Source organism: Battus philenor, unplaced genomic scaffold, assembly GCF_028537555.1.
Source record: "Battus philenor isolate CCGP_79_NKW_IND1 unplaced genomic scaffold, ilBatPhil1.0.hap1 SCAF_8, whole genome shotgun sequence".
NCBI lineage: Eukaryota > Metazoa > Arthropoda > Insecta > Lepidoptera > Papilionidae > Battus > Battus philenor.
This window is the reverse complement of record NW_027181748.1, coordinates 752,390-764,555: the sequence shown is the minus strand read 5'-3', so window position 1 is coordinate 764,555 and position 12,166 is coordinate 752,390.

Sequence of the window (12,166 nt, the reverse complement as noted above, 5' to 3'; positions counted from 1 at the left end):
GACTGATCGGTCTATAAAGGCAACAGATAAATTTTCATAGTAGTGTTGCAGGTGTGATGTATTCGTTAATATCACATTGGGACAGGCCAGATGTAAACTTAATATTTATATAATAATGAGTATATACACCTATTCCCCGATTTAAACGGTACTTGTTTTACACGTTTTCGATTTTACACGGATTTCCAAAAAAGTTTTTTTTTGTTTTAATATCATTTTATTATCATCTCTCATAATGTAAATATTTCTGCTTCAAACATCGAATCGGCACAAATAACTTGGAGTGATGAAAGTGAATTCGAACCTTCGATTCAGAAAAAAAGAATGAGAGTAAATTCCGTTTAATGTGTATTAATTAAATAAAAAAAAAAACAGTTGTTCCGTAATATATTAAATATTTTAATTTGTCAATGCATTTTATTTTTATTTCTGTGTACACCTAAAATTATTGAAAAAAAATCACAACTGTTAAATAGCAGAATCGTGCATTTTACGATTTACACGGTTTTGACTTGAAAATTTTTAATTTTCGATTTACACGTTTTTCTCAGGAACGTATCTACCGTGTAAATCGGGTGATAAGTGTATTATCTAATTAAATCACACCAGGATCAGCAATATGTAAATGTAACTTAATGTATGGTGCAACGCTTCAATCGATGGCCGTAGGAGACGAAAGATAATCGAGTGGAAGCCACAAGTCGGTAGACATGGCCACACCATGTCTAATAGGCCTTGGATTGGATTGGACTATGATCAATCGGCTGAAAGAAGAAAATGTATACTACATTCTATCAATAAATCAATGGTTTCAGAAGTAATAAATAACATAGAAATATAGACTATACTACCAGAAGTTATTAGTCTGTCGCATTTTAATAGAAAAAATAAATTATTGTAACATATTTCAGAGTGATCACATTGTGCAGGTGACTGGAATTAGATATAAAACCTTTAATGATTCTTGCTTATAAATGACTTATACAATCACCACTTTAAGGCTGTTAAACTTACTACAAATTAACATACTTATTTCATATCTGCATATCTAAATTTTGTTAGAAACCATATTATTAACCATTTGTCATTAACCTTACTGTCGCATGTAAATCATTGCTAACATTTTAATATATTATTTGTAGCGCTCCGAGTTATTATGTTCTGTTCTTTGTATGTGATAACTGTTATTAACAACTAAGAGAAATTGAAATAACAATAAACATCGCAAGAAATACGCATAAACAATAATATAAATATATATACTTGTAATATAACATATAGTATTACATTATACACAATATCTGATAGAAATAAACTATTTTTACGTAATTTCTCACTGTTGAATTTGACTAAATCATTACAGACATGATAAGGAGACGTATAACCTTTTTTATTTATAGAATCTATATTCTACAAACGTCAGCGTCTTTACCTTTGCGTTTAATCGGTCCGATTTTTTTTGACTCACGTTTTTGCAAGTTACAGTATTTACTAAGTATCTTAATCTGTTTTCACGACGCCCTTATAGTATCCAGTTTATGAAATTACGTTTCGCGCGACCACTTCCTCATCCCTACTCCATATTGGCATCAATAGGTTGTGCGCCAGTATCTGTGCGGTAGCCGTATTCGCCACATCGATGAACGCTGCGATTGAAATTCATGCACGAGTTCGTGTGATGTGATATTGATACCACTGAGGGATGGAAGGGTGGATGAAGGGTGTTTGTTTGACGGACAGCGTTGATCACCTCCCTTTTTAGTCCCTGAGCCTTATGGATGGTGATCATCTTTGAACCTGTCTCTGTACCCTAACCATCGCTAAAGATAACTTGTTTATTGGCTGAGATGTAAGTTAGGTACAGGATGTTTCTCTCCGCCAGGACATTTTCCCCAGATTAAGTACGCCTACTTAGGGAGTGACCCACTTCCTTGGAGACATATATATCTTCGTACACGTTCCATAGAGCATATACCACGTCCAGATGGACAGCAGGAGCTGTTGTGCACCCACAGGAACCATCTGGTTCTTCCCTCAAACGTATATATAGATATAATGGTTTTACAATGTACAGAGATGCGTGACAGATAAAATCGATCGCATACAAGTACGGAACTCAACACCAGCATTCCTTCTACAATATTCTTTAAACAATAACTATATCAGTTGATTTGCTGACATATTTCGAGACAAATGAAATACGCACGTTAAATTTTAATAAAATATTTGTTTGAATTACATGATACTGGTTTAAAAGCTAATACAAGAATTTGTTTTATCAATATCACGTTAGCTGATAAACGCTCACTGAATGGTTATAGGCTTTGCCATAATATCGTCACAATGACCAGACTTGCGCTGCCTGTATCCACAGACTTCACGTGATCCTATATTGCCGGTTTACCCAGTGTTGGGAAGAGGTTTTCCACGTCCCGTCTACCGACTAGTGGACGTCATTCAAGAATCTTTCGGATTCAACGACCATCAGTTGCACGTGTCCACTGTCACTCATGTATCTCCTTAGCAGCTTCCTCAAATTTGACCACAACTCTGACAAGATTGAATGAAGAATTTAAAATTGACGTTTAAGTGTTACCAAATATAATTATAACAGAACTTGCAACGCATCTGCAGTTCGCTATGGTCGCGTTATTCACCGGCAGAGGAAAGCATAAATCAAACCTCCGACGCACGCCCTCATAAATCCAATAATATCATCCTGTTGGTCGGCGCCCGGGCGATAATTTTCATGTAACTGGCTGGCGCTCAACATGGCCGCCTGAGATTATAGCGATCGTTAAACGACCGACCTTCGAGGTTTGATAAGGGATTATCTATTACGTTTACATCCATTGCCTCTATTGATCTTTCGTTGTCCGTGGACATGCTATTAAGTTAATCAAAACACTCAATGTACATGTGTTTCTTATAAAACTGATTACAATCGTATCTTTACGAAAGTCTATTCGTACCGTTAATTTAAAAAGAATAACGACCTGATGAACTGTGTTTCTGATCAGTTTGTTTTAAATATTTTATAATACTACATAATCATAACATTTTCGTTAAACAAAAATGGTTTTTAAGCCTTAATTACTGAAAACTAACTAACGGGTTGTTGATGTGTACATATAGATAAAACCTACATATATACATATGTATATAGATTACATTTATTCATATATAGGCTAGGACAAATATCGGTAAACGTGCACCCTTATACAGAATGTGTGACCTCCACAATTCATATGTTAGTGATATTGATATATTCTCGTGCTCTCTTGTATCTTTTAAAAAACAATTTCGTTCGAAATTATTGAGTACATATAATGCAATTTATACCATAATATAAATATGTAAACAAACATAATAAAAATATATAAACCATAGTCTTTGATCCCTGTTTAGTAACGTTTTTATTTGTTTTTTCATTGTTTGACTATAAATCATTCATCAATCATGTTTTCAGTGAGATAGTTATAAGGTAACAACTGTAACTAATATTATATTTCTAAGCTTCTAAGTTAGCACTTTCTTACTGCCTATTTCCAAAAAGGAAATAAATATATAAATATATTTGTAATAAATATAGCGTAGTAAATTATTATAAATACAATAATAAATAAAAACATCAAACTAACTTGGATCACACTTGCTTCAGAAATAATAAAGAAACAAAGAAATCGCACAAACTTGATGTCTGTTAAGGAGTGAAGGTTCTATAGCAGAATTTCTCAACCTTTTATGTCTCGTTTCCCACTTTAGTCTTTCTAAAATTCTCACGCCTCCCTATGTAACATACATATTTTTAAAATAAATCGTAAGGCTTAAAGTCGTGATGAGTGCATTTTTGAATTATCTTACTTAACAATCAAAATGCCCCTGTGGGATGTGGGTCCAACGTTGGGAAACATAGTTCTAGAGTGAAATTCACGAACCGGCAAACACAACGTATGATATTTATTCACAAGGTAGATAGACGACTTTGAAGAGTTCCTCAGAAGAAGCTGGATGCACCTTCCTACGGGTCTTATACGAAATCTTTGAAGAAAGCCCATCTTATCTATGACGATGAGATGATTTTTTTATGTTAGCACTAGTGTCTAAAGTAGACCTTCCCACAAAACGGGACAAAACAGAGGTCGGTACAAAAATACAGTCGAAAATAACTGTGATAAGTATCATAAGAAAAGATGTACATAAGCTAGTATCGCATAAAAAGGTGTTTAATAAGTAGAAAATTGATAAAAGGCAAAAATTTAAAATGTGGAATGGGAGGGTAGAAGATGAAGCAGAAATGCAATGTCAAAATATGTTGCGAGAGTAAGAGATAATGTGAAGAACGAAAGAGGAGAAAATTAATGAAATTGAGAATGAGAAAGAGAGAGAGGGTGAAAATAATAAAAAGTGTTCTGTCCAAAAAATGAGATATGGGAACGAGAGATCCCCGATAATGGGGACAAATTAGACCATGTCTGTATTTCAGACGCCTGTTGTTTCCGTGACGCAATTTTACACATTGTATAACACTATTCTTTATTTTCTTACTACATGTTTATTTATATCTGTGATTAAGACAATAGCTAAGTTGCTATGTATCTTTTGCTACTATCATTAATATAGCATATAACGCTGTAAAAATGCTAGTTGAAGCTATTTTTTGACACATTAAATAATGGATCAACAAATATAGACATTATAAACATATCTCAGTAAAGAGGCATTTAAGGGCAATACGCGTTTATCTCCGGGCAGATATAAGATCATTGCTTAAGGCCTATATTACATACATATTGTTATCTACTCTAAGCATTCTCTCGATATGGAAATGGCCTGTCGTCTGTGCACGTGTGGTGTCTGTAATATGCTATCCACTATCTCTAACGACCCCTTTTAGAGCGGCCGTGAAGATATTATCGATATTGGAAAGTACGGCGCGGTATTGGCAAAGTGTAGATTCTCTTTTACGGATTGTAACTTAACTATTATACATTAAGTTACTTAAACGGTAACTTAAACAGATTAATACAACAGTAACTTAGACAGACAGAGCTGGTGAGAAATAATTGACTTTTAACGGAAGAAAGAGAATTTAAAAATGTGGTTATAAATTGAAATTTTTACATTAATAGCATTCTATAGAACGCATGATTGTATCAACAATGTGGCTGCCATATTTGGACATTATAGTGACCCTATTTTCTGTGGGATAAAAGTGGAGTCTAGAGGAGGACAGCTCTTTACCCGCTGGATAGTCTGTCCGATTTTACCCCTATATATATACATAGTTATTTCTTTGTTAGTTATTTTGACTCCGAGTTTGCACTAATCGGTGTAACATAACTCCTGACGATACCCCGTGGAGGAGTGAAACACGTGTTGAGTGATTTGACCGTGGCGGTTGTGTGATTCGCGTTGTTTGCCGCATGCGCATTTATCAGCGTACTGGCGGGTGGTGTACTTTGTTGCACGACTACCACTGCACGTGCGGAAGTGGCTAAATATTAGTCTTTTTCTTACATAGTTATTTCTTATATTCATATCTATGTTTATTGCATTGTCTTGGTTCTATGGTAGATTCTCTATTTCCTTCTTTTCAAGTCGTAATTCTCCTTTTTGATGATCATGGAATTTTTTGGAAAGTTTTACTTGTGTTATATTACGCCATCTTTGCAGGTCTTCGGAGGTGTCTATTCCTTCGGCTACTGTGTTATTTAGTATATTGTCTATTCGTCTTTATTTATATCTCTTTTGTAGAGAGAATATCTAAAGCCTTGATGAAATTTTATTTACTGTGAAATAAAAATGGTAGAGATGTAAAGTTGCCTGGCCGAAACATCATTTTTACAATCTAAAAAGATTACTTCATCTAGAGCCACGGTGCTTGTTAGGTCTCTAAGACGTATATTTCATAAAATGACCAGTTGCAAAAGCAACCGAAAGAGCAACTTATAGATTCCTTATTAAAACTCAGATATTAGGAATCTACTTTATGTTTAGGAAACAGAAGTAAGAAAAGGACCAATATTTAGCCACTTCCGCACATGCAGTGGTAGTTGTGCTCTCCACGGGGCATCTTCAGGAGTTATGTTACACCGATTAGTGCCAAACACAGTCTGTGAAGGGGTGAAACACGTGTTGAGTAATTTGGCGGTGGCGGTTGTGTGATTCGCATTGTTTGCCGCATACGCATTTATCAGCGGGCTGGCGGGCGGTGCATTTCATTGCACGACTACCACTGCATGTACGGAAGTGGCTAAATATTGGTCCTTTTCTTACTTAAGATGGACTTCCGCGAGGTAACGCCTGATTCCATTAAATATTTTAGGAAACAGAAATTATACATAAAACATAAATAAGCATTGACACGTAAAACGAACTGACTCCGCGCCCACAAACTCTTTTTAGGCTGTCATTCAAAAAGTATTTACCATCCTGATTCTATACGAAACGACGATAAAGTCAACATCGTGGTAAGTCACTGAATATAGGCATCGCAAGATCTGTCTTTTGGGGGAAGCTCATGCCTTGCAGTGTACTCGTTGACATAATGATAAAGATTCTGATTCCAGGGTACCAGACAGAACTAAATCATGTCATGCTGTTATTGGAATACCATTACTACAACTTCTGAAAGCGCTGGCTTAAGAAGAAGCTGAGGAAGAAACTTTAACAAATCTTCTAGCTACAGTACGAGAAAACTGGACTAGTTCGTGATGATTTTTGTGTTTGTAGCCATTCTTATCAGAAATCAAGCGTGGTTTTGTCCACCTTTGATTTATTTTATTCCAAGCTGAAATCGTTGCGCTGTCCAGAACATTGGTAAGTTGTCTTAAAACAGTCCAAGGTGTGAAGGTAAAGGGATTGTTTTGTTGGTAGCGGCGGTGTTGTGTTATCTAAGACAAGAATCACTAGATCAGAAATCGTTTACGTATCTGATATTATTTGGACCTAACAAATTTAATAACTAAATTCCCTTCTTTAAATTTAAAAGTAGAAATGAATGACGATGGTTTTAGGAATCGATACATAGATTACTTAGATATATTTTGTACATATATTAAGTTATCGGTCTATTAGTGTAATGGAAGATATATAGTAGCAGCTCGAGCTGAACCTCTCGAAAGAGCCTTCGAAATTATTACCTTCTACTACATCCTTTGTCTACCTACCAGGTGGAACTCGTTGACATGGTTGGAGGACATTGGATGCAGGCCGGATCTTACGGTTCCTGTACAAATCAATGGAAGAGATCCATGCCCAGCTGTGGGCGTTATACGAGCGATATGATGATCAAACGGAATGCCCTTTTATCAATTTATTACTTCAAACTTGGTGAAGGTCTAAATGAAAAGAAACAATGTTTATTCTCGATGAAAAAACATAATTAATAAAAACATTTTCAGTTCAAGCTATTTAACCTCACAAATACGCTAAACGACTTGCTTTGTTTTAACACAACATAACTAATAACATTTCGTGTAACAAGAAAATTAAAGTTGGGTTAATAAAATATTCAAAGTGCTGTTTCGAAGGCAATTGCGCCGCGGCCCGCTATTGGAGGCGGTGGAAATAATATGCCATGTTTACAGCACATTAATAAAGCCAAGGCCTGGCATAATTCATAGTGAAATATATTTCGTTATGAATTATGGCGGGCCTTAGTAAATTATTTCTTGAACTACCCTCACCTAGTTAACGCTCCGGTGTTTAAAGCCGGCTGAGCGATTCGCTAAAGTTTTCGTATAATTGTTTCGTGTCTTAGATTTCAGGGTTGTCACTGACGCAGTTTTTAATTAGACGAGAAAATTTTTAAAATGTTTTTCCTATCTGTTCTAATAGATCTTGTCTTCGATAGAGATAATCTGTATGTGATTCTCATTATCTATGTCCTGACAAACTTTGTGTTGCGGACAGTATTGAAAACAATTTTGTTAATAAAACTTCATTATTATTTATTTTTTCTAAAACCACAATTTGTTTAGACAGGGGAGCACCCTTAGCAGACATCATCTTTAGAGCTTTTCACCATGTAAAATCTCATCTGTTAAGCAATAGATAGTCAATGTTTGTTCTCATGAAACATAAAGATAGATCTCTACATTGAGATGTGAAAGGACTGAATATAAATGTCTGCACTATAGACGCGTTCATATATATCATCTCTAAAATGATAAACTGCTAATGTTACCAGTTTAATGGAATGATAACAATGGAATCGTGTCCCCGAAGAGTTGACCCGCCAATGTAGAATGTTACGACATCCACTTCGAGCCGAGACATAAGTCAACAATGAATTGAAATATCATACGCGGAACTCAGCTGAAAGATATTAAAATCTAGCCGCTAACAAAAGAACTCGCACAGAAATGACAGAACAATAAAAAAGATTCACAGGCGGCAAACAAAAGCCGGTACAAGTTGCCGCATAAAGAGCTAAATTATTGCACTCTCAGCGCTACATTTACTCTGAGCATATTTCAAAAGTTTCCGCGTATTAAGCAAACATTTATTTTGGCAGAGACTTTGCTATTATGTAGTCTTGTCCCAATGGTGCTGCCAGTTCTGAAATGCGTATACATAAACACTCTAATAACTGAATATAACAGTTTCAAATAAGTAAAAATCGTGTGAAGTCGCTGAATAACTATCATAGTGGCGATTGTAGGAAGAAATTAATGCCTTTTCGAGTTCACGAGTTTGTCTGTTGTTCGACGGAGAACGGTGACCGCCTCTCTCTTTAGCTTCTGAACCTCGTAGATCAATCTGCCTTTATACAGTAGCCTTGGCTAATCCGAACTTTTTTATTGGCTTGAGTATGAGTTTGTAACAGGATGTTTCTCAAAATCTGGATTTTATGACCAAAATAAGGACGCCCCACTGTCTGTCACTCGTCGAAAATACCCATTTAGTACTCTGACACAAGGGCGTTCGACAGTGTTGAACCTCGGCTTGGATAAATGCTATTGCCTGGCTAATAACAGTGTAATAGTTGGTATCATTTTTGAAAATCAAACGTCACAGAAAGAAACTTAATTTAAATTCTAATTATACGAGTACTGTTTCGTCTTAAACTCCTCTCAGAGTTATAGTTGAAAGGTGTCCTTAGTAGAAAAATTCAAATGACATAAACATGTAGTAATTGTAAATGATCCTATTTGGATTAGATTTTAAATACTAATATGAATAATAAAATAATTGACGTATCAAAAGTGCCTGTCAATAAAGAAATAAAAACAATTTGAATATGATTTGAAATTGGAATTTGAATTTATTTTCTGCTTATAATTATTGTTTTAATTAACTTTGTTAGATATTAATCATGTTTCCTATTACCATTATTTCTATATTAAGATAAATAAATAAAGAGAATTGACACGAGTTAATTCTATTATATTTCCGAATTCTACACTGCAACCTCTTTTGACTTGTGCCTTGGAATTCTGCGTTTCATCTCCTTAAATTCACTTCGCAAAACAATGCAACTCTATTTTATACCTTAATATTTTGTGCAATAAATCTGGGACTATGTGCGCGTCCACCCACAAATACAGACGACATTATTAAGGTTGGAAGACGTTATATGGAGTTCGCTTTATATCGTTGTTGTTGTAAATCATTGGGGAAGTCTTATGTCCAACAGTGGGCCTCCTATGGCTGAAATGACGATACAAAAACATAAGAAAATACAATGATGTAACTGGTAACTATAATAAAAAAATAAATTGGGCTTGGAAGTTATGCTTACATTTCATTTTGACAGAATACTTGGATATACACACACACACATATATATATATATATATATATATTTGTGTGCGTCTGTGTGGGTGTTTTTTTCGTAGAGGTTTAAAAATACGTTTACGTATCATAGGGCCTGACGGTGATGCCTACGGGGCTACGCCTGGGTCGAGTTCGACATACGTGTCGGACTCGATCTAGGCGTCAATACCGACTAAATACAATCCTCTTTCTTCGGTATCCCTGGTCCCCGCGGCATGGCCGCTAGGCATTACTTCGAGGGGGGGATTTAGCCGCAGCTTTCTCTGATAAACTGGCTGTTCAGGCCAGCTTCCTCCGCTCCTGCTCTATTTTTCGCAAGTCCTTCAGCACGGTCGTACAGTACGCGCTCGTAAGTTCCCAGGCCGAAGGTTAGGATAGCATTGTAGCTATCAGATTTTCAGGATAGATTTTCCATCCTACACCTTCTTTCCAAGACCTCCTGGCTTCGTTAAATCGGGGGCAGACGAAAAAGACGTGCTCTGCATCTTCAACGTGTGTGTGTTTGTCTGTTAGTTCTAGAAGTTTTCGACACACTAGTCGAAACTTCAACATGCGTAAATTGAGTTTAAATATATAGCATTATTGACACACCATTTATATTACTTTGCAATTATTATACTTACTACGCTGGCTCAGTGACCCAAAGTGGGTCTTGGCCTCCGAAGCGAGAGACTTCCACTTTCCTCTGTCTTGCGCCATCGTCTGCCATTGGCTGACATTCAATTCGCGCAAGTCTGCCTCAACGCGATCGATCCAGTGATACCTGGGTCTACCCCCTGGTATTCGACCCCTCGGTTTTTCCAGGTACGCTACCTTCACGCTCCGATCCGATCCCATTCGCTCCAAGGGACCAAGCCAGCGGATTCGTTGAGCTTTATATTCGCTAATGATATTTGGCTGTGCTACTAAATTCTCAATTTCGGGTCTATCTACTAAAGATCTACTAAAGTCTAAAATTACATATTTATTCAATACGTCATGTTTACTTATAATTATACGTACAGTGTTTTTGTTAATAATGATCGCATGCTTTGATTATAGTTATTTATGGCCACAAAAGAGACCTCACGATAATAAATAAAAATGAGTAACCAAAGCCATATTTAGTTCCATTGTAAGGTCTGTAAAATAAACAAAGCCTACAAAAAGGGCGGCAGTTGACAATACGTTTAAGTCTGGTCCCTCGTGCCGGATAGGCGGAGCGGCACGCCTCTGTCGGCTCTCCAGGGGACCTTGTTAAGGGTAAGATTCTACTTTTACAATGTTTACTTGACAGAATTTTAAATTAATAAATGCTTCATGGGTCTGACTGTACGTATTTACAGTTCCACAACATGTCTTAGATATTTTTCACAGTTCTAAATCTAAAATAAATGTATATTATTAAATAAATCTTATTATAGCATTCAAGAGTTTTGAGATAATCAAAATATGTGGAATTTGGTTTGAGAATGAAGCAACTGTTCAGTTAAAGTTTCAAGCCGGCTCTTCTCAACACATCAGCGTTCCGTCCTGGTGGTAGCTTACTACTTATAATGTTAAAATAATTGACGTGTCAAAAGTGCATTGTCGAATAATACTCTGAATTAAAATTATAATTTAAATTACGTTTTAATATTTTTTTGGAAATTCCTCTTGACATTTCCTATATTCATGATTTCTATATTTTATATTTTTCTTATTATAGGCAACGGTAGTCAAGCGATGTATAATCGCTTGACTACCGTTGCCTTCCCATAGAAATATTACCTGACAATTTTAATTGTTTTTTTTCTGTTCTCTTCTTTTGCTTACTTTACATTTTATTAAGTTATCTTAACTCCTTACTTCTTATAGACGTGTCGGGTTAGCTAAACTAAGGCCAAATCTGTCGTAAAATGATGAAACTTCAACGTGACAACGTTTGAAAATGAATATTGTCATATATTTTTAGAATATCTAGGAAAACATTTCAAACCAAAATCTGCCTGTCTGTGGTCTTATCCAGGTTCAAAAATATACTTAATGAAAATCAATTTATTTAAATCTTAATATTATGTAATTGTCGATAAAAAGATAAAATAAGTTAAATATAAGTTAATAATAACATTCAACAGTTAAGAGGCAGTAGCCACGTCATCTTTTTTACGTAAACTTTCAAGTAAAGTGTACTTATTAAAATTGATATTCTATTTATGAGTTATTTACGTTCCAAATTTAAATAATACCGTCACGTTTTTAAAATTACATAAATCTTATGAATGAATTTAAATACATTAGTAACGAAGTAAATTCCGTTTAATAATATGCAATAAAATTTATTCAGCGACAGCTTATAATTTACATATATGAAAATTAATCGATATTGCTATCGAGCAGGCCATTATATTCATTTTAGCGCTTT